The sequence below is a fragment of the Photinus pyralis genome, unplaced genomic scaffold, assembly GCF_008802855.1.
Source record: "Photinus pyralis isolate 1611_PpyrPB1 unplaced genomic scaffold, Ppyr1.3 Ppyr1.4_LG4, whole genome shotgun sequence".
NCBI lineage: Eukaryota > Metazoa > Arthropoda > Insecta > Coleoptera > Lampyridae > Photinus > Photinus pyralis.
In genome coordinates, this window is record NW_022170511.1 from 48,175,369 (window position 1) to 48,200,340 (window position 24,972).

Genomic DNA, 24,972 nt, shown 5'->3' on the forward strand with positions numbered 1-24,972 from the left:
ACCTGCAACGTTAAGTTTGACGTTTCTGATTCCGATTGTTTGCTTACCAGTCATTCAATTACTTTTTTTCTATTTCGGTGTCACAATGATGATTTTGTACAACTGTTTTCGAAAACAGTTGTACAAAGACAGTGATTATAGTTGTTTTTTTTTTGGTAACTCATCTCTTAAGTTGGCAGTTACTAGTTAGTACAAGTAGGTACTTCGTTGGGTACTTCCATCATGTTTCAACTTCAAAATGTCAGTCTTACTACGCTGCCAACCTAAAACTTAACGGCATAAAAAGTGTTCGCAACATAAAACATGTTAGTTCTAATGTTCCCTATAGTATCTGATAATGATTTTTTAAATTAAATTAAAGCACCGAAATAGAAAAAATAGTATGAAAAACGCGTGTTATGCTTTATTGTAGCGTCGCCACTCGTGCCACAAGATAGTCGTATTACAATAGGTCGCATTGTAACACTTGTCTTTCAATATACTATTGTGAGTTTTAGTTGTTTATTTGATGAATTTTTATTATTGTTTTTTAAGTTGTTTTGACAGTGTAATTATAGAGGGTTAAAAATGTCAAGACGAACAAATGAGGTACGAGACCGTTTGGGCAATAAGAGACTACATTGCGAATGAGGGTAGTCCCGAAACCCTTCGAACGATTTAAGATCGAATCGGAAGCTTTTGCTGCAATCCTATAGGCTGCATTTTGTATTGTCACTTTACAAAGCCAACAACGTTTCACTTGGAGCAGGTTGTGGGTAAAATGGAACCTGGAGTGGCGTAAAGTGGTGTTTATAGTGATGAACCTTGCTTCTGTTTGGGTAGGCATTGATGACTTATAAGGATGAAAGACCTCATTGGCATGATTTACCCACGGCTAGCGCAGTAATACAAAATTTCTTTTTATATTCCTCACCTTGCGGAAGTTTGGATTGCGTGTTCATGCTAAATTTAGTAAGTAACTGTCATTTCTTATATACATAATAAATTCCTGGTACCTTGTCCTATTTAAAATATACTTACACCTATGAATGCGAAACCAAATTTGAATCCAACCAAAGGAATGGCATCACCGAAATCAATTAAGCAAAAAAACTCAAATCCTTTATTTGGATTCGATTTTTATCAATAAATACAATACATAATCTGTTTGATGCAAATATTTTCACGGGTAGGTTCCTTTAGGAGTATCAAAATGACTTCAAATAAAATTAGTTATGCGAATTCCATAGGTACTGCGAATCTAAGCAAACCGCGAAAGTAATACACGAGATCGTGATTATGCACCGAAATAACAGGCCAATGTTCCTCTGTGTTGATATTAATTTTGCAAATTTTATTAATTAGATTTTGTTGCGGGTAAATCGAGGGTCAAACGCACCGATTTACTGCCGTATGCTGTTGTATGCAAAATTTATTTATCACCGATGCATTATCCAATGACTTCACTCAACTTTGCGGCGCTGGTTCTTAACTAGCCCTGATTATTACGATGCGAAAAAAAGAAATTCTTTTTTAGCACAATGAGTTTGAAGCTCAGTTTATTTAATCCTGTTTTTATTTGAAAAGAGGTTCACCAACTCGAAAATGATCCTTCGCGTAAATCTTATCACTTATAAATTAATAGTATATTATATACCGCGGGACTGAAGTAGTACTTTTAATCCCGAAGGTAAAGTTTATGGCCCGACCGAAGGGAGGGCCATAATTTACCTGAGGGATTAAGACCACTACTTCAGTCGCAAGGTATATACGATATTTTTCGTACTTCCGAAACTGAAACACTAAAATCTGTATGGAGTTAGAGAACGCGTTCTTTCAAAAAATCGCTGCTTAACAAGTTACCATAGGAACGATGCGTTGGTACGACAATCCCTATGCTATGGTAACAAAAATTATTTAGAAAATGTCATTGCTAGTGTCATAATTTTGGTGGTAGGTGACAAAGGTGTATTGAATATTGATAAAAAGCAGCCATTTTTTTTCAGTACTTGTCATAACGGAGTGAAGTTGTCACTTTAGTCTCGGAAGTACGAAAAAGATGTTTTTCCTCGTCCCGCAATCTTAGACCATATAGTACATGGACTGCTAATTGCAACTAAAATTTGGTCAAGGACATCGCCTGGGTATATAAGTTTCAGGGTAAACGAATCTATCCGAAGTTGTTCGATGAGACACGATTTGAACTGTCAACCTTTAAATTAACAAACGTCAAATAATTAATCGCATAGAAATGCCAAAAAATCAAACCTATTCTTATTTGTGGAAGTATAGAAGATAAAGAATAGCATTTAAAACATCTCGTACGACTTGATTGCTACAGGAGCTGCTGTTTTTGTGATACGAGTGGTGTTTACACGACTTTAGTTTACCCTGAGATTCACATACCCTACAGTGACTTTATAGAGACAGTGGCGACAACAGGGTATCTCGTTTTTGATTGGTCGTTGGTTCCGGTCGCCATATTGGAGCTAAATTCCAAACTGGCCAATAGAAAGCCTTCAAAACGACGCGGTGCACTCCGTGCTATAATTATTAATTATACTGTTTTGACAGTGTCACCTGTAATTGTCACGGCTTCATGTTACTAGTTTACACTTTGCTTCTTGTATTTGCTTTATTTTACGTTTTCCGTCTCCAGTTTTATATAAACTCGATTTTTAAAGACGCATATAGTTTGGATTTATTACGATATTATAAGGTACGGTCTATTCAGTATATCTTCCGTTGCACGTCATTACCTGAAGAAAACGACGTACCAACGTAAACTTACTTTCGTTTATTAGGCAACACATTAAGCATGTAGTTTATTTTAGCCGTAACAATTGGTAGCATTTCGCTATGTTGTCGCGTTTAATTTTGTAAATTTGACAGGTTGCTTTTGGTTTACTTTTCGTTTGATTTGATTTTGATTATCTTCTACGTCTCTCGCTGTGCATTGGTTTGAAGAGAAATTACTGAAGAATTTAGATAACCCGTCAGTAATTGTGTTCGATAACGGGAAAACAGACATCATTAAAGTGTGGTTAGGTGATCATAATGTGCAGTTCTCCGAAAATGATTTTACAGCCGAACTGTTGAAAAGGTTGCACAGTAAGTACGTTCGCAAATTATTTGATGTTATATAAATCTTGTTGATACTTTTAGGAATAAATCAGCTAAAATGTACAGCATAACGCATTGACCACTTAGCCGAGCTATACGGTTACTTCGTTTTACGATTACCACCCTATCATCGCGTTTTTAATCCTATCGAACATATTTGGGGCATAGCGAAAAATTACTACAATCGACACATTGGTAGAGATGGACGAAGCATTGAAAATTGCATAAACATGTGACAAGAATCGCTACAATCGATAACTTCCGAAACGTGGCGCAATTCAGTTAAGGATCCGGAAACTGTAATACACGAGTGGTACGAAAGAGAAAAGCAATTAGATCTTGAAAACGTTGCTACTATAAACTTTGAACACGAAAGCAGTTCCGATGATTCTGATTAATTTGAATATCATCCATCACATCACATTACCTGTAAAATTTTATATTTAGTACTTTCTCTGTAAAAGAGATGCTACATTTGTACAGTTCATAAGTTATTAAGGTATATTGTATGTATATTGTGGTTCCAATTAACGAAATGAATAATAAAAATTATTTTTATTTTATTTAAGGTGTGGATTGTTCACACAAAGAATGCACTGTCTTGTTGACAAGTGACATAACCTAAATCGCTCAAAACTAGATTTGGCATTATTGCATAGTAATTACGTCACAGAAAATGATGACGTGCAACGGAAGTTATACGGAATAAAGTGTATGTAATTCGCTTAGTGTTTTTAGATGTAAAACTGTGCCTAACCTTACGACTGGTAATTGATGTAAAATTTTTTTCAGGAGCCCTAAATACCTAACGAGTTTAGATAGAAAACTGGTTAGAGAAGCAGCTTATCCGAAATTTAGCAGCAAATTCATTTGTGATCGTAAATACGTTTGAATTGGTTTCATGTTTGCTGGAGCACATGGAATATTGATCTCTTGTACTCCGTGGACTAGATCAACGTGTTTTGTCTTCCATTTAAGAGACTAAAGAAATACTTTTAAGTCCGGAAGGAGCAACACGCGACAGGGGACAAGAAGTGACAGAAGACACTGAAATGTCAAACACAATTTAATGATTATTTATATGTACATTTTGGATATTGCACCATATTTCATACTTATTATACTGTTTTCCATATACCCATACCTTTTTGAATTTGGGAGGCATTTGTTTTCCCATAGGTTGTTCTGCAAAGCTTTAAACGGTCATTTCTGCGCCGTTCGTTTTGAACAAGAATCTTTACTTAAATGAAACTGACATTTATTATTCTACGCTCACAATTTGACATGACAAGGTATATTGATCTTACAATCAATTTTTTAGCTCCAATATGGCGGATTATGATAAGTTGTCGCCACTGTCCTTATAAAGTCACTGTAACATACCCACGACTACAGCGCCCCCTATCCGTGACCACCCATTTTGTATTGAAAGCATAGAGCGAATAGCAGTCCATGTACTATATGGTCTAAGCCCGCAATACACAGCATTCGCACACGTATAAAATTGCAGGTAACCCACAATTTTTGACAAATCCCAATTTGTTGTAAACATTTCTCCACGACGTAGTCGAAATGCAGGAGGTATTGCCACTTAATGGTTGTTACTCGAAGTTAAAACTGTTAATGTTTACTGCGACTCAAATGGATTTTATTTAATGAATTCCGCGTTCTGGTTCTTGAAATCGAACCACGAATATTCAGATATACGCGAGGATATTTCCTGCAACCCAGCTAAACAATTGTTTCAAACACCGATTTTAATACGTGGTGCTCCTGACGTTAAAACGGAAACCTTTTGTATTGACGCGAAATAAACCAACACGCATAATGATAGATTAGCGTATCCAAATTGGTACTGACACTCACTCGTCACTTCTCCAAGAACTAATTTTTGCGTGCCTAACGTAATACGTGCTCGCGAAAACCAGCTTAGAATTTCTTCACATGCGCTCGGCTTTAAACAGAACGGAACGTCAGGGCTCAAGAGATCGTGGCAACCGCGGTAGCTTTCCCCAATACGTTTCTTGCTATCGCTTTTATCACCAGACATACTTTGGTTCACGTTCGCTGTGAAGCGATATATGCTTAAATTTCTCTATGCTTATCAAAATACGAATTCAAAAGCAAATTTTTGAAACGGCAGATGTAAAATCCAGTGACGAAATGAATTTCAGTATGCAACGGCATGCTTGTTTTTATCTCTGAGATTGGATTTTTTCTATGTAATCGGATACCTCAACTTGATCTGGTTGAATTTCTTAACCTTCTCTTAATTGCCCCTGTGAAAGAAGTTACTAAATGAGGGTGAGGCCCTGATATGAATAAATGAAATAAATCTAGTCGATTGTAGTTGGGAATGAACATTTTCTCTTTTGTCATTAAAGAGCAAGGTCATATCAAAATCGAACGACAAACAGTACAAATAGTAATACATTGCAAAATTCGGCTGCGTTGATCCTCCCTAGTTTAAATAAAGCTTGGCCTTGGTAGGTATTCAATTTAAAACAGTTTAAATGTCAGGTAATAAGACTACTACACAAAAATTTTAACTACGCGACGGACTACAGCACAAAATAATTCCGTCCTTATAACATCTTTACAAACAAGTGAATCACGCTCGAGTTGACTCCGACTGAGTTGCGTAAATTTCTTCCTCCACAAGTGCTTACATCGCTTCTGAATACTCCGCACCGTAGTATTGATGCAGAACTAACGTATACTGGGATTCTTGGTGGTGCGTAAAGGCCTGGCGAAGGCTTGTGGTTGATCCGCGGTCTTTCCGGTAATATTTATCTTCCGCTCTTCTTCAACTGGAAATTGTTTCTATAAGTGCTCTGATACTGATCTTCTCTTTGGCCAATAATCGTAACTGACCTAATCCCTTTTTGGACAGAGGTTTTGTCACTTCCACGTTGGGACAGAGTAAATATGGGAGGGAGTTCGTTTAACAACAAAATTTAGTAATAGTTATCCAGGTATCAATTTTGTAAAGAAATTCTTGTGTTGAACGAGTCTTGAGATGACGAGCCGACCTGTCATAGTCACAGCCACAAACGATTTCTGTTTGTCACTGGCTAATATTAGCCGTAATCGACATGAAAGCTTCATTTACATGCTCACCTCATGTCAGGAAGTTTAGTTTCCATGACAGTAGCAGTAACACTTTACCTGACTACGTTTCCTGCTTCTTGTCACTTAACCAGATCTGTCAAAACTGACAGTTTTATATGAAAAGGCTAGCACAGATACCACCCACGTCCCACACACCTGCGCATGCGCGATTGTGCCCTTTTAAGTCTTAAGAATACAATTTAGCAAATTTAGCTCAGCCGGTTAGCCGGAAATGAGAGTACAGACCGACTGCCAAACCGATCGACATAATCGAGATTTTGTTTGCTTCGGGTTCCTGGTGCTTCAAAACGTGTATTTCTGTCAAAAGTCGATTTGTGCTTGAAGATAGATAGACTAAAGTTATTGTCACCTTTTTCTAGGGTGTTCGTCAATTTTTGTTTATTATTAGTTTTCAATTGTAGCTTTGATCTCAACGGGCGAAAAGGGTTAAGAAGTACTCGTTTGGACGTATAAAAAACATAGCTTGGAGAATAAACATAGTTATGAACAGAGCTGGGCAGTATTCGATTTTGTAAATAGTTTTTAGTATTCAAATCCTTTAAAGTATTCAAATACTTTGTAATTAAATACTTTTATGGAAGCAGTATTGGTATTTGTAACTCAAATACTTTCACAAATATTTAGTATTCGAATACTTCGCAAAGTATTTGAATACTTTGAGAAGTATTCGAATACTTCGCATAGAATCCAAAACAATTCGTTCTTTTTCGATCAGACTTCTAAATAAAAAGTTATAGACTAGAAACCAATGTCGAAAAAAAATTCAAAGGGCTGTAATTTTTGAACTAGTGGTTTTTTTCCGTTTTCCGGCAAAATATCATACAAAACTTGCCAGTAAAATGACACTACAATCAATCATTTAATCGTCGAATTTGTTGAATAACAACTACTGAACTCGGAAATTAGTCGCAAAATTTGGCTTTATCTACATTCTACAGCAGGGCTGTCCAACAAGTGACCCAAGCGCCACTTTTAAAAAATACAACGTGTACACGTGCATATTAAATCTTTGTATACAACTTTATCAGTGATATTGCGAATATTTCGTTTTTTAGGGAAATTTGTACATTCTAACCTGTTTTATTTAGAATGAGGTTGGTTAATTTATTTTGCTCCGAATAATTTTGCATAAAAGGCGCGAAAGTAAATTTTGAATATAAACCTTGTGCTTATTTTGGGTTTAATAATATCAACCTTCCCAGCAAATTCAAGTGAAGTTGTTCGAGCTAGGGGGAAACAACTTTGAATTTTTGGTGTACACCTCTCTGAATTAATTTGAATTAACGTGAATTAATTTGAATTAGCGTGATTTAATTTAAATTAGCGTGAATTATTTTCAATTAACGTGAATTAATTTGAATTAGCGTGAATGAATTTGAATTTACGTGAATTAACTTGATTTAACGTGAATCCTTACTTTGTGGCTTGCAAACGTAACCCTAAAGTATTATATATACAGAAGTTTGATTGATGCAGCATCACATTTATTTTGAAACCATGCGATCTTCCTGCTTCCAGCAATGATACGATGCAATCCTTTATTACGACGCAGTGACTACTGAGGCAAAATTCTACGACGCAATTTGACACCTGATAAAAGGAGATTGAAAAACCACCATCCCATCGAAAATTACCTACCAAACAAAATTAAGAGAGTCTGAAATATCAGTGGAAGTAGAGAAGGATGCCTACATTTAGGAGCAAATTGACGAATCCGCAGCATTTGAAATTAGAAAATTGAAGGGATCTGAAGCAACGAAAGACATCCAAATTTGACCATTCCGGATGGATGTATTAAAAGAATTTGAAAGACCCTAAGAAGATACTTCCCAAAAGAAACATTTTGGGTCTTTGATCTATTTGGAAGAATTTTTTATTCTTCTATCACCTAATTTTTCTTTCACGTATCCACTTGTTAGATCCTGTACATTGCTCCATTTACGTATCCTTTCTTACCCATAACTGAAATTGATTAGTTGCTCCCAGATTATGAGAAAGTGAACTAGGCCAATAAATGACCGTTTTGGCGAGTAATTTTTCGCGCCTCGACGGGTTTGCTTAAAAATTTGGATTTAGGTTCCTCTTACCCTCTACTTCAAAGGTGAACTTGGGCAACTTTTGTTCTATAGAGTTTTTTCACTAAGTCAATTGGTCAATAGTATTCGAGTTATTTGCGAGTGAAACTGTTCATTTCAAAAACCACGTTTTCAGACGGTTTTTCGCAAATAACTCTAAAAGTAAGTATTGTATCGAAAAAAGTATTCTTAGCAAAAATATAGCCTATAAAAAAACAAACAAAATGGTCTATATATGAAGTCTGTAGACCCAGTAGAAGCAAAGTTGTAGCTCATGAAAAGTAAGTTCTCATTCGTCAAATTCCAAATGGAGTACTTCAACGTGAAATAACAAAAAAATGAAGCACTTTTCGGGGAAAACATATGAATACTTTTTTTAAGTGTTTGAAAAAACCTTCCTTTTTGTTTTTAAGAAAAGTTCCTAGCATCAAAACTAAGTGAGTTACGCTCAAAATAAAGTTGGTCCTTTTTTTTGGTAAAAAAAATCGAGGAAATCACCCCCTAATTAGAACCTCAATTGTAATTAAGCGTTACTGATTTACAGTTTACTTTATTTATGTATTGTTTTTATGATCTGTATTCTGTAAGTTTGACCGGTGCAAAGTGCTTTTTTTTTTTAATTTAGTTTTGAAGGAAAAAAAAATAATTTTGAAATTTTGAAAAATTGCTTTTTTCTTCAAAATAACTTCAAAAGTATTAGTGATACGAAAAATTTACAAGAATAAAAAACGTAGCTTTTGCTTTTCTGAACATTTTGCTTTTCTTTTGTTTTTCTGTAAAACAAAAATTGATTAAGATATGGCTGTGCAAAGTTTGCATACACTCGTCATTAGTGACTCATTCGAGCCCTTTCAACTACAACCCTTTCAAAAATAAGGGTTAAAAAAACTTCTTTATCAAGAATTACAGATTGAGACTTTGATTTATGTTTATAAATTTTAATTTAAAAAAATTACTGTATATGTATATAGTATCAATGAAGAAAAAAAATTACTATTCGAATTTCTTCGCAAGGTTTGGTTTTTATAAGGGTAGAAATTTGTGGAAAAAATTAAAATAGCAAAGAAATCTAAATTTAATGTTACTGTATAATTAAATAATCCCAAATCTTGAATTTACAATTATATGATTAATAGGAGTAGTTTCCACCCCTAAAAAATAAACAGCAACCAACGGCAAGTCCAATTTTGAAGTGGAGGGTAAGAATAACCTAAATCCAAATTTCCATGCAAATCAGTGGAGTCAAAGTATTCTATGACATTGTTTTAATTATAACTATTTTAGAGGTAAGATTTAGGGGTTAAACTGTGATAAAATCTTGTTACGTTGTTTAATGTTAATTGATATTTATTCACTTCTTTAAAAGATGATTTGAATCAATTAACCGCTTTAATTTACATTTGTACGATTTTTTTAATAGGGGTAGTTTTTTCCCCTAAAAAATAAAAAGCAACCCTGGGCTCAAGTTCAACTTTCAAGTGGAGGGTAAGTAGAACCTAAGTCCAAATTTTCATGCCATTCGGTGGAGGCGCGGAAAATTACACAGTATTATTCCACGTTGATTTACTGGCCTAAACATCTTTTTACCGAAGCTAATTGATTTTCGCAGTTGGCACGAAACAGTCGTCGTATAGTTCCTCAATTGTTCAAATAAGGTGACACCGGCCTTTAATGTCACTGGGTCTGTTTTTTCAAACAGGATGGGTGAACATTAGAAATGATTTTTTTGTAAACCAGCGTGACCACTGATATAATTAAGAGGACAATAAATAATTAATATACCTGGCTGTGTCGTTTCCCATAACATATTTCGAATTGACAATTAAATTAGTTTGTGACGGCAACTCCCGAATGAAGGCAGAATACATGATAAATAAATTTCCACCTTATCAATTTGGAAAAAGACCAATGAGGCGAATGGAAAACATTCCCAAATGAGCTTTAAATAATTGATTCTACTTCACGCAACCGGGAGCGTTGCGCGGTTGTTTATTTTTATAGAAGACAAACTACGTCATTCACTGCACTTATTTACTTTACGCGACGTCGACGTCCGCATAGTAAAAGTTATATCCATGTTTACGTAGTGTTTACATATTTACTTTAGCCGCCGTGCAGCGCGAAGGTAGACGAAACACAATTGTTGGCAAATCTGAAGTTTTGTGTACATAACAAGCGAGCCGTGAAAAAAAATTGAAAGACAAATGAAAATTAAATTAAAAATTAATTTGGACTTGGACTGAAAAAATTGTGTCTGAATAAAATGCGTGCCTCCGAACGAAATTACCATTTCGATCGAGTACCCTTCTCCGCGTGACTTGCATTCTGTATTATTACTTGATCAAATTTGCCCCAAAATTGATTTGGAAACGCCGCAAATTGTATCTAATTATCCGTACACAAAAGCGCAATAGTTCAACAGTTCGATGTGACAATCTCGGTGTCGATCCTAAATTTTCCATGCGTTTATGAACGTGTTTGCTTAATCGAAATGGCCTGAGATATCGATTAAGGTCAGTTATCCTCTTGTAATCCATCTCCCAACCTCGAAGACGCCATTTTAATTAATTTAAATCAAAATCCGCTATCAATAATTTTTGAATGTTTCTGCTTTACTTGTTGGATTTCGAGGTACCGCGCTACGTTTTAATAAGAAAAGTTAATCAATTTATGGCTGAAAAGTTTGGAAATTTATTTTGGCGTTCCGTTCAGTTACACTAAGGCTCATTTTTTCTTTAATGGGAGCGCTCCTGTTGAAATCGATGCTTTTTAAATTTTCCGTATTAATTAATCATTTTATTAAGCTGTCTGTTGTGATGAATACCTAATGAAATAAATGATAAGGTACGCTACGCTTTGTACTTATTCGATCAAATTTATTAAATAGCTTCCCATTTATTCGAAGGGATTTTTTTTTAATTTCGCGCAATATCTCATAGTTTTCGTCAAAACGTCCGTTAGCGTTTTTAAGGGTTCTTTTATTTACTTGTAGCTTGGCATTTGGCTTCCTAACTAAGCCCTTTTTTTCGCAAACTATAATTTATCTTAATTATACCCGTTAACTATGTTAAAGGTCTGTTGATCGTTCGAACTTTAACGTTTAAGTTTTTTAATAAGGCCACAAGTGAGGCACTAACTTCATTTGAGAGCGTTCTGTCAAACAGTCAACAAAAAATGACCCATTTATCAAGCATTTAGAGGAGCGCATCATTTAGGAAGTGCATGTTACAAAATGGACGTGACGAGACAAGATATTCGTCATTTTTTTAATATCTGCACTACAGATCAAGATATGATTGGAAGTTTCAATGATTGTTTCGCAATTTCCTCTCCGCGGGTTCTCGTATATTAGATCCGCGCATATTTACAGGATGCATTGAATTTATAACTATCTATAAATTCAATGACAGGATGCAACAAGTATGTTAAAACAAACGAGTATTTGTGCGAGTAGGGTACGTGCACTACGGCGCTGTGATACTAGATGATAGCTGAGATCATAGCTGTGCTTTATAAGCGCTTGTAGAATGAATATACGGTATAATCAAATGAGCCCGTGCACAGTGAAGGTGTGAGTTAATCGAGTATCCGCACTGTTATACTCGCTTGTATTTTAAGGAATGGATCGTACCATTCTTCTGCGCGCTGAAATCGCGTAAACAGTGTTATTACTAGTTGTTCTTCTGCACATATTGGATTTGCGTGGCAATTTTTCCAACTCTTCGTTAACTTCGGTGTGATTCTTTTCAAAATATAATCAAACGTCTCCGGCCCCATTCGTAAATATTCAAAAAAACGGTCAGGATATTGGCGCAACTCTGCATATAGGTGGTGATATTCACCTAATGTAGAACGCTTTGCATTTATTGGATGTACATACATGATATTCTCTAGAAATAACCTTATGTCTCCGTAAAATGTACCATTTTGAGGCCACCGAACAGAAATAATCGTCTTCTTTATATGACATTTTGCAACCGACTGATGGGTATTTCAGCGTTGTTGTGCACACCCCATCAGCGCTTATACTCGACGCTTTCATCTATCATCTATGCTACAATCTCGTATCACAGCTCCGTAGTGAACGTACCCTACTTAGGTCAGTTCTTTTCTCTTAATAGTATATTATATACCGCGGGACTGAAGTAGTACTTTTAATCCCGAAGGTAAAGTTTATGGCCCGACCGAAGGGAGGGCCATAATTTACCTGAGGGATTAAAGACCACTACTTCAGTCGCAAGGTATATACGATATTTTTCGTACTTCCGAAACTGAAACACTTAATATGTATGGAGTTAGAGAACGCGTTCTTTCAAAAAATCGCTGCTCAACAAGTTACCATAGGAACTGTCATTGCTAGTGTCATAATTTTGGTGGTGGGTGACAAAGGTGTATTTGATATTGATAAAAAGCAGCCAAAGTAGGTAAAGAATTGATACCACCGAAATCCTAAAAACTATAAGAACAGCAGTACGATGCGTTTAAGGTGGCGTTTACAATGTATGGTAAACTAGTACAAAAGTATCATTGCGATTTCCACAATAACTTTGTTGCGAAGTAAAAGAATGACCTTCTGTAAACGATCGATTGTAGTTAAAGGTTTAAACTTGTGAATGAAGTAAATTTTGTAACAAATTGTTATCAGTGTGGGATAAAAATGGAAGATAAATATGGATAATTTTTAAGATTCTTATTTCTTAAATACTGTTATTTATTATTTATTTATTGTAAGTACAGGAATTAGCTAAATAATTTTTGTTTCATGCAAATGTCTGAACATTATATATTTGAATGAATGTTATTTCAACCAAAAATGTTGACTCTAAAGGCCGTTTTTGTGGAAAGAAAATTTCTTGACGACATCTATTGAGCCAAGGTACATCGTCACGGCAACGTCATGATCTCCAAATGTATTCATCGTTATCGGGTGCGATTCTATGCTACACAGTTTAGCAATTATAAGAGGGAGGTCGCTCACGTCATTAGAGGGCAAAGTACATTTTATTCAATGAAAGTACGTAATTTGAATTTCGTACGTAGGACGCATGGAATTTTAATTTGATATTTGATATTGTATTGTATTATTGAAATACGAATTATTTCCTGAGATGCTGTTTTTCAAAGTAAAGCGTGCATATCTTTTACATACGATAACCAATTGGTATCAGATTTTGCATACGCATGCCTTTAGTGGTGCCAAGTTAAACTGTACAAAATTGGAGGGGGGGGGGCATGTACTACCCTTCACGGTATTCTAATGAAAGGTCTCATCGTTTGTACAAAGTATAACTTTCCCGTGCGACTCTTTTTCGAGATCAGAGAGCGCGACGAGGCCCGAGAGGGGGAGGGGGGTGTTAAAAATTAATGTTATCTCTCATTGTATTCTAATTAAAGGTCTCAACGAAAGGAGCCGTTTTCCGTTTTCTACCAACTACTGCCCTTCTTTCTGTCCTCTAATCAAAGTACTGGGTGGAGAGGGGGGGAGTGGAACTAGTTTTATCCTTCATGGTACTCTAATGAAAGGGCTAAACGACAGGAATTAATTTCTACAAACCATAGCCTCGACCTCTTATCGTGTTCGGGTATATTCCCTTATACCTCAAGAACAGATTGTCGGAATAGGGTACTCACAAAGGGCGATTGAGACGTCTGCAGACGTCATTAGTGATGTCATATGCATATGCATGCCTTTAGTGGTTAAACTTCAGAAAATGGGGGGGGGCATGTACTACCCTTCACGGTATTCTAATGAAAGGTCTCATCAAAATAAATTGGTTTGGACAAACTATAACTTTCCCGCGCGACTCTTTTTCGAGATCAGTGATTTTTACTTACCTGGTAAACTGTGAATGCAACTACTTAAGTAATAACAGTTTTCACAGTGACCACATTTAATAATTAAACGAATTTATGTAAAATATGTAACGACTTTACTTGTTAATTTACGAAATAAAAATTCACTGCACTAACGCGATGGAACACTAAATATACCTACTTGTGTCGAGAAAACTCAATTTCCTGTACCTATACTCGCATTTCATGATATGTAATAAAAAATAAACCAAACAGAATATATCTCTCTCAAGTTCATATTACCTACATTACAACAGAGCATTATCGTCAATGCGTTCTTATGCCAGACGTTTTATTATTTTATTTATTTATTATCTCTCTCTTGTTCTGGGCCCTCAACAGGTTTGCGCCCAATTACAGAGTGACCCGCATAATGCTTTTTAGAGGTGTCTCTGCAGAAGGTCTAATTCTCATCTCTGCAGATGATAAATTCACCTCAACCCAGGTTGGAACACCCGACCTCCGGATTTATAGCCCAACTCTCTACCACTGAACCTCCATTGTAAGCTAAATGCCTAGTTAACGTTTTCTTGGAACGTGCTTAAGTCGTCCACAAACAAATGCCCACTAAAAGGGATTAAATTTCTTTGGGATGCGCTAAGTGAGTCAGTACCTTACATACCTAGTTTCTACGACTGGCCTGCAGAGAGTGGAAATGAACCACCACTGAAATTTTGCGTCTTATTCAGTTTCATCAATAAATTTATTTGTTATTTAAAATCTCATCTTTTTAAATTTTTATGTCTTTTTTGCGAAATTTTGTCGTAATTGCATTTTTTATTTTGCATTTTCGCTGATTTTTAACGTCATTAACATTCTAGCACTATTTATAAGTATGTGCTGTATTTAGTTTCTTGCACCATTAATAAATTATTAACACGTTTCTCTTCTGCAATTAAAAAAACTATATTCTAATTGATTTTCGAGAAAGGAATACTTTAAAATGAAGCAAAAAAATTGGCCGGTAACCTATGCAATTACACCTGGCCGTAAGTACCCAGTCCGCCCCTGCGCAAAGGGCACTTTGCATGCTGATCGATTAGGCTCAACTTTTGGAATTGTGTTTTGTATGGTTAAAGCTATGCGCATATTGAATTTCATGCAATTCGGTTCATAACTAACGGAGGTGTCAAAAGGGCCTACTTTATTTTTTGGTCTACATACCAATTCATGAACTCCGATCTACAAATTTGATAAAGAATCCACCTGCAAAATTTCACCGTAATCGGTCCATTCGTTTATGACTTATCGTGCTAACGGACGGACGGACAGACACCGCAAAATTATAAACTCGCTAGGAGTTCGTTAATAACTGTTTTATAATGACATGATAGTCAATTTAGAAATAGAATCTTGGATTTAGATAATACAAAGGTTGATGTAATCCTGCAAAATTTTCGCTAGTTCTTCGGTTCGTAGATATCCTTCATGAGGTTGCAATGAATTATAATTATAGGTCTATAATCTAACTCATTTATTTAATTATAAAGGTTTAAAAATGAAATGGTTAGTACTTTAGTAGGTAGTACAAAAATTTGCTCGCGAGCATGAAATGGAATACGCCGCAGCCCGGAATTATTAAAATAAATGCACTGTTGAACGAAATGTTTTTACCAAATTATTTACAGCTTTATTTACAAATTTTTGCTAAGGTGCGCTAAGAACTTATATCATTTTCAAATTTTTGAGATCTAAGCGCAAATAGTAGAATTCGGTGCTACATCCTAGATACTCATATAGGATGTAGCAAAGACACAACTATTCTTTCCAATTTTTCGAAAATTCCTAACCGAAGACGGCGCATGCCTAAACGAGGGTGCAAAGAAAATTGCGACAATTTTTGACATTCCCTATTCAATTTCGTACAAGGTCAATTTATTATTTTTAGAGAAAATAGGTATTTTTACTTATTTGGGAAGATAAAGCACTTGGTAATACAATTAATTACAACGAAATTAATCGCGGTAAACGTCAGCAACCGAGAAAGCTGAATATGAATTGAATACAAATGCTAAAAACCCAGTTCTATAAATTACAGATATCAAATTACAGCGATCGTCCTCGGTATATTATTATCTCGACAGTTGCGCCTTATCTGTTTATTTTTACGTTCGAATATGGTAGGTCGCGGAATCTTGTGGTGGATAGCGACACTATTCTAATATTGCGGGCGGTGCGGGGAGTGATTTCCAAATTCTTCAATGTAAACACCACCTTAAGAAATAGTGCCGCATACAAAATGTGGAACAACCTACTGAAATTGCTTTGTTAGTAATTTCATCCTTCCGGGATTTTCGTAAAATTTAATCCCGGCGGGACAAAAAGTGACACTTCAGTACTTGTCATAATGTAGTGAAGTTGTCACTTTAGTCTCGGAAGTACGAAAATATTGTTTTTTCCTTTGTAGGTACTTTTCTCAAACATTTTTGAGATATTCACAATTACGTTTTCACAGGAAATGTATCTCGTTGAGACTATCTTTTCGCTCTTTTAGAGTAGGTACTTTGCTACGACACTTCGTTCTGAAGATATTTGCACTGAAAGTTTTGGCATCATCAGTAGATGTGCCTCGTCTAGCCGTTCTATTTGCCCTTTGCAACTTTGTTTGCGAGATATTCGTTTCGACTCATCAGTAGGTATATGTCTCATCCAGACGATTCATTTTGCCTTTGTGAGCACTCTTCTTCCTATACACCGTTTTCTAGATATTCGCTCTTAAAGTAAGCGAGCATCAATGGATATACAGAGTCCGCCAGTGAAATGGATGATTTGAAGTAAGACTTGCGATGAGGTTGATGGGTGAAAGTAGGCGGCTTGTGAAGACCTACATGGCGGTTATGCAGTTAGAGCATATTAAGTATCAAAATTGGATCGGGCCTACGATACTTACAGGCCGGAGCGCTCGAAAAAGTCACGTGACCTTAGGAGTCAGCTTGGGAGACATTAAATACTCGTACATTACGGCTTATGGAAAATTCGTGCGCGGCTCCGCTATTTATTTTTTTACTCTGGATCCGTTTAACATAGATCCACGAATCAATGAGAGCCGGTCAACCGTACATGGAATTGAATTATAGTATTTGTTAATTATTAGTAACACTAGGAATAATGAATTTTAAGGTTTAAAGTCTTTGTAGATATAACGACGATAGTAAATCCGTGTGTTTCTATATTTCCACCGTCATATTTCTGTTTCTAGGAACAATATCATTATAACTCTTTCGGTGTCTTTAACTAGAATGATATACATCTATTATGCGTATATAATTTTTGCAACGTATTACATTATTAATTTGAAAAATGACAGCCATAAATGAGATAATATAAAAATAACTTTAAAAAAATAAATATAAATATAAATGTGTATTATTATGGGATAGTGGGGAGGGCGACTCCATCTTCATAGGCATATGTACCCTTCCATTTGTGGCGGGTACCACGGATACACATGATGGTGCTATGATTATTGCTACGCTTATTCTAGCACGTAGCCAACCCATTACTATAGATAGTGGTCTGGTCCATCGATCAGGAAGGACCTCACCCAGGTGTCTTATAAAAGATGTCAATTGTGGGGCAAAAACACCCATCAGTGGAAGTTACAAGTAGGGTGAACGTTGTATGACGAGTCTCACATGGGCCACAGTATTTCCGTTTTTTCTTTTTCTTGTTGCTATTGATCTTTCAATTGTTCGTTTCTGTTTTGGTGGCAGTTTTGTTAGAATTATCTCCAGTATTTCATTTTCATATATTTCTTTTTGTTGATTTCCTTCTCTTTTTGCAACATATAGAGACTTGTGGTGTTCAGCAAAATTTATATCCTGAGATGTTGATAATACTGATGAGCCTTGTGTTGAGGTTTGGTATGCATGGTTTGGTGTATTGAAAGGGTCAGATATAGCAAGTCCACCTTTGTGATCGGGAAGGGAAAAGAGCTGTGCTTCTAGTTTTGATGTTTCACCTCCCAGTAGTGTTGGCAAAAATTGATCATGCAATGCATTAGTAAGGGGTTCAAAAAATTCTTCTGAATTTTTTATAACACGCAGTAGAAAAGACCATTTAAATTGGGCTGCTTTAGTTAGAGCACTGTAGGCGGCTTGAGGTGAGTCTTTGCATATTGAAGTTAACTTCTCGATTATATCCGTCCATTTGGTTACATTATTTTTAATGAAATCTTCCTTTCCTGTTCCTATGTATCCACCTAGGAAATGGGAACCAGTTACAATGGATATATTAGTGCTGTTGAATATCTTTTCTGCAATTGGTTTGTCAGCTTCAGAAACTATCAGAAATGATTTTTTGCCTTGTGGGAAATGCCTTACCTGGTATTAGTATACATATAATAGACCCTACAAAATCGCGCATTAATTGTCTGCGCAGAGCATAATTGACCACGCGAGAAACTTTTTTGTTGTTGGCGCAATTGTATCACATATATCGAATGAATTGTGGCCAAAGGACACAAACATGTTTTTCGCGGTATGTGCTGGAAGCCCTATCTCCGCTTCAGTGGCGGACTCTGTATTTTTTCCAGACGTGCCAATCGCCCATTGTGAGTACCCTTCCTTCTTGAGATATGGGAAATCATTTCTGATAAGCGGCCACCATACTTATACAATAAGATCAGGTTTAGGACTGACATTCACAATTTAAACCTTAGGCATAGAGGGCTACTAACTATACCTCAACACAAAACAGCACTATTTGAGCGGCCATTTAGCTACACCATTGCTGTGATGTACAATGCATTGCCGTCGCCTCTTAAGAGTTTACCAACTCGTCAGTTCAAAAAACAATTGTTTGGCCTTTTATTTTACTCTTTAATTTGATTTCTTGTTGCTGTTGATTATTCCTGTTCGTATTGTCTTTTATCTTTCAATCTGTTCATTCATCATTTCACTATACTTAGTAAGTAATTATTATAATATAATTTTGTTTTCTTTTGTTGTTTTGCTCTGTAAAAATATTCTTTGTTTTGTCATGGTGTAGATGGAAGAGCAGCGTTTTGCTGAATCTATGCCATGAGATTCTATAAATACGATTATTATTAATTATAACCCATAACGATAAGGGGTCGAGGAGAGGGATTTTAGTTGGTAGAAATTAATTCCTTTCGTCGAGACCTTTCATTAGAGTACCATGAAGGATGAAACGAGTTCTTCCCCTTTTCTTCTCCATTTTGATACGGGGTAAGGGTATACGGCAGTAGTTGATAGAAAACAGTTCCTTTCCCTGATACTTTTAATTATAATACTATGAAATATAAAACCAATTTCTAACACTCCCACCCCACCCCATCCACTGATCTCGAAAAGAAATCGCGGAGGAAAGTTAGAATTTGTACAAACAAATTCAATTTTGGTGAGAGCTTTCATTTGTCCATGAAGGGTAAAACGTGCTTTTATCTCCTCTCCTTCCCATTTTCAAAAGTTTCATTTGGCACCACTAAAGGCATAAATCTGAGACAAATTGGTTGACGCATGTAAAAGTTTTACTTTCGGAAACGGCATCTACGCAAATAATTCGTGAGGACCCCCCAAGAGGTCATCTGGCACATCTTCAAGGTATTAGCTACTTATTGCAAAACATTCCAGGATTCTAGGTCAAAGGCAAAAGTACATTATTTAAAAATGCACTGCTCACTTCCATTTGTTGATATCTTCTTATTTAGCAAAAGACTTGTACGACTAGTGACAACTGAACCAACATTTTCAGTATTTTTAACGCATTTAAAAAAAAATAAAATACGTTTTATCGAGTCTCTAGATCTCTGCACTGGAAAGTCGTAGAAGGTCGTTGATGACTAGTTTTCAGATGCGTTGTCTTTGACATCTGTTTGTTTTTCAATTTAAAGTTTATTTATCTGTCAACAATATTCAGTGAATAAAACATTACTAACCTTTTTTGCTTTTCGTTTACAAATACCTGTATATATTGTGTGGTGTTGATATATCCAAAACTTAATTTGGATAGATTAATGACAATAAAATTTGGGAACGTTGTGCTCAGATAAAGCGGCAATTTTTGAAATATCCCATGAAAATAAAAATCGATACGTTACCTGAATTATATCTTCATATCAATAAATATTGTCAAATGCAGGTAATACATCTTCTGCTTTATTTATGATGCAAAAATTATACGTAACAATGTAAACAAATTGTAGTTGTTCATGAAAAAATCGCTTTAAAATAAATAATAATATTCGATTTTAATGGATATTCTAATACAACTATAAATTACCCCCAAAGTCTTACGCGAAACGATATCAGCGATTGTTCGGAGAAACATAAACATAATTCGATTTAAGTAATAAAATGTAAACAAGCTATTATGGTCTTGAGACAGCTGATTTGGCGTCACATGTGGCGTGCAAGTAAACGGCTCAAGTTTCCACAATTATGACGACAATATAGCATGGAATATTTAAACAATTACTTGCTTATAATAGGTCTCATTAACGCACTGTTTTGAGCGGAAAACAGTACGTTAATAAGAACATTTAAAAATCGAAATAGAAAAATTTACACCACCTTTTGCAGGTCAAAATTATCTGCATACTAGACTAATTTGCAGTTGTCTAAATTACATGCGGTACCTAATTGAAATGCGCTTTACGTAAATTATTTACGGTTACACTTTTTACTTCTTTCTTTTAAAGAAGTAAAGACATATTGTTCCATAGTAAAGTTTTAATGCCACTTATTTTGAGAGAGCTCTGTTCGCAAACAAAATTATGGTAATTGACAAACACAAAAGCTACTTATCTAAATTCAGGATCTAAACATTCAAGTTGTACATGTTTCGCTAATAAAAAATTGGAATCTAACGCACTCTTAAGAATGGCCGCTGTGGTTTGACAGATGACGCGATAACAAATTCATAAACTGGCTTTATTATTATGTCTTGTGGCACTAATATCCTGTGGCGAAAATAAATGCGAATAAATGGGGATACATATCGACAATATCCAAAAAAACATCGCTAATCTATAATAAAGTGCAACAACGCATTAGATTTGGGATCTTCTACCAAGCTTACTTTCTGAGTTACAAGTTACCATTCAGGATTATAAATAGGTCAAAAAATCATCTGTGTGTGTCTCATGTGGTAGTTTTTCGTTGAACAACATGAATCTACAGGTTTGCGGATCAGAGAAGATAAAGCAATTTGACAACAAAAAATGTAATGAGAACATCTCATTTTGAAGCGCAATACACAAACAGCGAATCATTTAAGCTGTGTGGCCGAATGCTAGGGCAGATTTGGTAATTAAAATAAGCACGTTTGCCACCCTACCACATAAATGGCGTTGCGTGGGTGTATGTCACATGTTTGCGGTTTTGGGGCGTGTGCGGCTCTCCGAATTTTTTCATGCTCTTATTGCGCTGATTAGTTGTAATTTTTCATTTCAGGTGAAACTGGAACAGAATGTAGGAAAACCATCCCGCGTCATTCACATACGAAACATTCCAAACGATGTCACAGAGGCCGAAATCATCCATCTAGGGATTCCCTTCGGTCGGGTTACAAATGTTCTAGTTTTAAAGGGCAAAAACCAGGCGTTTCTCGAAATGGGTGACGAAGGTTCTGCCACGTCTATGGTTAATTATTTCGCTAATTGTATGGCGCAGTTACGAGGAAGAGCCGTTTACGTACAGTATTCAAATCACAAAGAACTGAAGACCGATCAAACACATTCGAATGCAGTAAGTCGATTTATTTTTCTATTCAATTATTGATATAGATTTCGTAACGTAAATTAATCAAAGCGTCGTTGCCGATGTTAATTGGTGGAAGCTAAAGTGTATTTGTATAGCATGTTTACCTTAATGTTATACAGATGAAGGCATTTTGTATCGGATTGTAATTGAAGGTAATATTTGATTTAACAAAATTAGAACTCGCGCTGGTTTGAATTATTCCTTCTATCTGCAGTAGGTCGTTTTAATTAAAACGAATTAATTTTGTTTCTCGAGCCGCCTAAATTATTCATTTAAGTGCTAACGCAATTTGTACGATTTTTAATAATCTAATTTATTATGATAATATTTGTTTTACAAATTAAAATTCGACTTTTGAAAATCTCTCAACGCGTAATTTCATGTTTTTATTTCATTAATTCCTAATTTCCACTCTTTGTGAAAACATAGCTTCATTGCATACCTATATCTACGCGTATGGCCCTGCACTCGTTAATTATGAACGATATTGATTATTACGCGATAGTAATTTACCCGAAAAGAATTTATAACAATTCATGTGATTGGTTGAGCATAATGATTTCCGGTGGGGCTTCGTTTTTGTGTTATTTTTCACGTTTTCGATCGAACGAAGTGTATGATCATTAAGGTGCTTGCCAAGCAAATGATGTAGGTATGTAATACTTGTAGAGTATTGATTTTATTGGAAAGCCGAAATTACTCGCGTGGATTTTTTTTAGAACTACAAGGTGGTGCTTTATGTCCATTAATTTGCTTTGCAACGGTTTTTTGTTGTTTTCCATTAAGCTCGAAATTTATCAACAATTTTAAATGGATGCTTTGTTAATTATATTTTCAACATCTCCAAAATTGCGAGGTTCATCCAAATACGTATGTAATATCATCTGGATTAATGACTTGTTCATATGTATCTAAATGGAATTTTCAGTAGGGGATGTGGTTGATATCCATTAGTATTATGAGTTATTTAACAGTAACCACATTGAACCCTATTTATCTCTATTTCGCCCTTAAAAGGTTACAGATACGTGGTACTCCACGGTATTGCTTTAATTATTAATCTTGAACGCCTATAGCGATCCGTTTGGTGGCTTTATAACAATAGTCGCATATTTAAGGCCAGTTTTAAACCAACCAACAAAACCCGTTATGAACGTTAATTACATTTGCCATTGTTTGCTTATTCGGCCTATGAGGTTACCGTATTTTGCAAAATCGTTCATGAACAAATTTACAATATTGTTCACACATTACATACAAATCGGTTTCTATGCCATGGCGACGTGTTGAGAGTTTTCCCCCCTGGCCCGGATATCTTCAACAGTTTACTTCCAGTAGGAGCATTTGTAAAAGTATTTAGCCCGAATTTTTTAACAATCGCGAATTAAGCTCACAACCTATATTTTGTTACCACCCGCGCGTAAAAAACAACTCCCCACTTTTTTGACGGAAATACACGTTTTAGAGCACCAGGAATCCGAATCGAACAAAATCTCGATGATGTCGATCGGTCTGTCTGTCTATAGGTACTCTCATTTCCGGATAAACGGCTGAACCGTTCGGAACAAAATTTGGTACTCATATACTTAGGCAGAATCGCGCATTGGCAGGTGGTATCTGTGCTACCACAGCAATTTTTTTTATTTTAGCCATGAAAATCAATAAAAACCTTATTTTTTACTGAATAGTAGGACATGGATTCATGGAAATTCTGTTTTATTTATTGTATGTAGCTGAGGCAGCCGATATCGTACAATAAAAATGACTGACGGTAGAAATATGTGTTTTAAAAATTTCGAAAAATATGATATACGAGGTGCTGTTTTGATATTCCCGGACGCATATTTACCGAACCGTATCGAGTCAACGCTGCGGCCGAGCCGAAAACCCCCGAACATCCGCACGCTCCGTGTCTACCTTTACATAAAGGTCGGTCAGTATGCTTCCCGGACTAGGCATGAAAACAAAACAAAAATTTTATTTTTCAATGTAGTTCCGCTGCTTTTGAATACAGACATAACACCGTTTCGGTGGATCTTGATTTAAAAAAAAACTTCATATGGCTGCGGAAATACAATTAACAAATAATAATTTTATCTCATTTTCCTTATGAACGCTATTGTACTCACTTTGTCCGTCTGTACCACTACTAGCCCTCCAGTTTAAGCTTTTTCGTTGTGGTTTCTTTCTCATACGGTGCAGCACAGCCCCGAAACCAGGACGACAAAACATTTTGTGGGTTAGTCAATTTCTTCCCGAGTTATTACTGATTATGTATAAAATTCACTTTCGTCGGTCCCGAGTGACCACGGTTGTAATTTGTTTAGTTATGGTTCTGTACGACACGCTATGATTGAGTTACGACCTTACAGGAAACACGTACCACTCGCAACCCCCATCACTCATATCACTTTAATTGTCGCAATGCGACCTACGCGGCTGCTATATCTGCATTCGCTTGAACATCCGCATTGACAACTGCGAATGTCAATATCGATGCGGAAGTTCCGAAATTGCGGATGCGAATATCCGCAACATCACTGATCTCAAGGTACTCGTGTAAAATTCTGAAAACTGTGGTTTCTGAAAATCCTAGCGAAGCTAATTGTCTTACATCCTCAGCCCGGTATTCATTTCGATACATAAGTACATACAACGCGCGATGGCACAACGAAAAACTGTCAACCTAAAAATGCTCCACCTTCGGCGTCGCATTTTTATTAATTGACAGTTTTTTTCGTCTACCAAGGCATATATGAAAACAGCATAATGAAAAATTGCATCAAAATTCAAAACAGCCCAATCTGGAAATATAAAAACGAGCCCTCGTAATATATTGCTGAGGCATCAAATAAGTAATGCTGGGTACAATAGTATACGGTTAAATACACCACCAACAAAACACCTCTTCAACTAGCTCAAAATAAAATAATCTTTAAATTTAGAATTTTGTGATTTCTCTTCGTACACATCAGGTATCTACTACAAAGAAACATCCCAATAGTGACTTAAATTAATAATTTGGGAGACACACTACAGCCTCGGTCATTTTCCGAATTTTCATTAAAACCCGACATAATTTTTGG

At 35.8% G+C, this 24,972-nt stretch overlaps 1 pseudogene; it reads left to right on the plus strand.

Annotated features, from left to right (window-relative positions):
* The window catches only part of LOC116169208, a 35,688-nt pseudogene extending 13,784 nt beyond the window's left edge, over positions 1 to 21,904 (plus strand).
* The last annotated feature ends 3,068 nt before the right edge of the window (positions 21,905 to 24,972 follow it).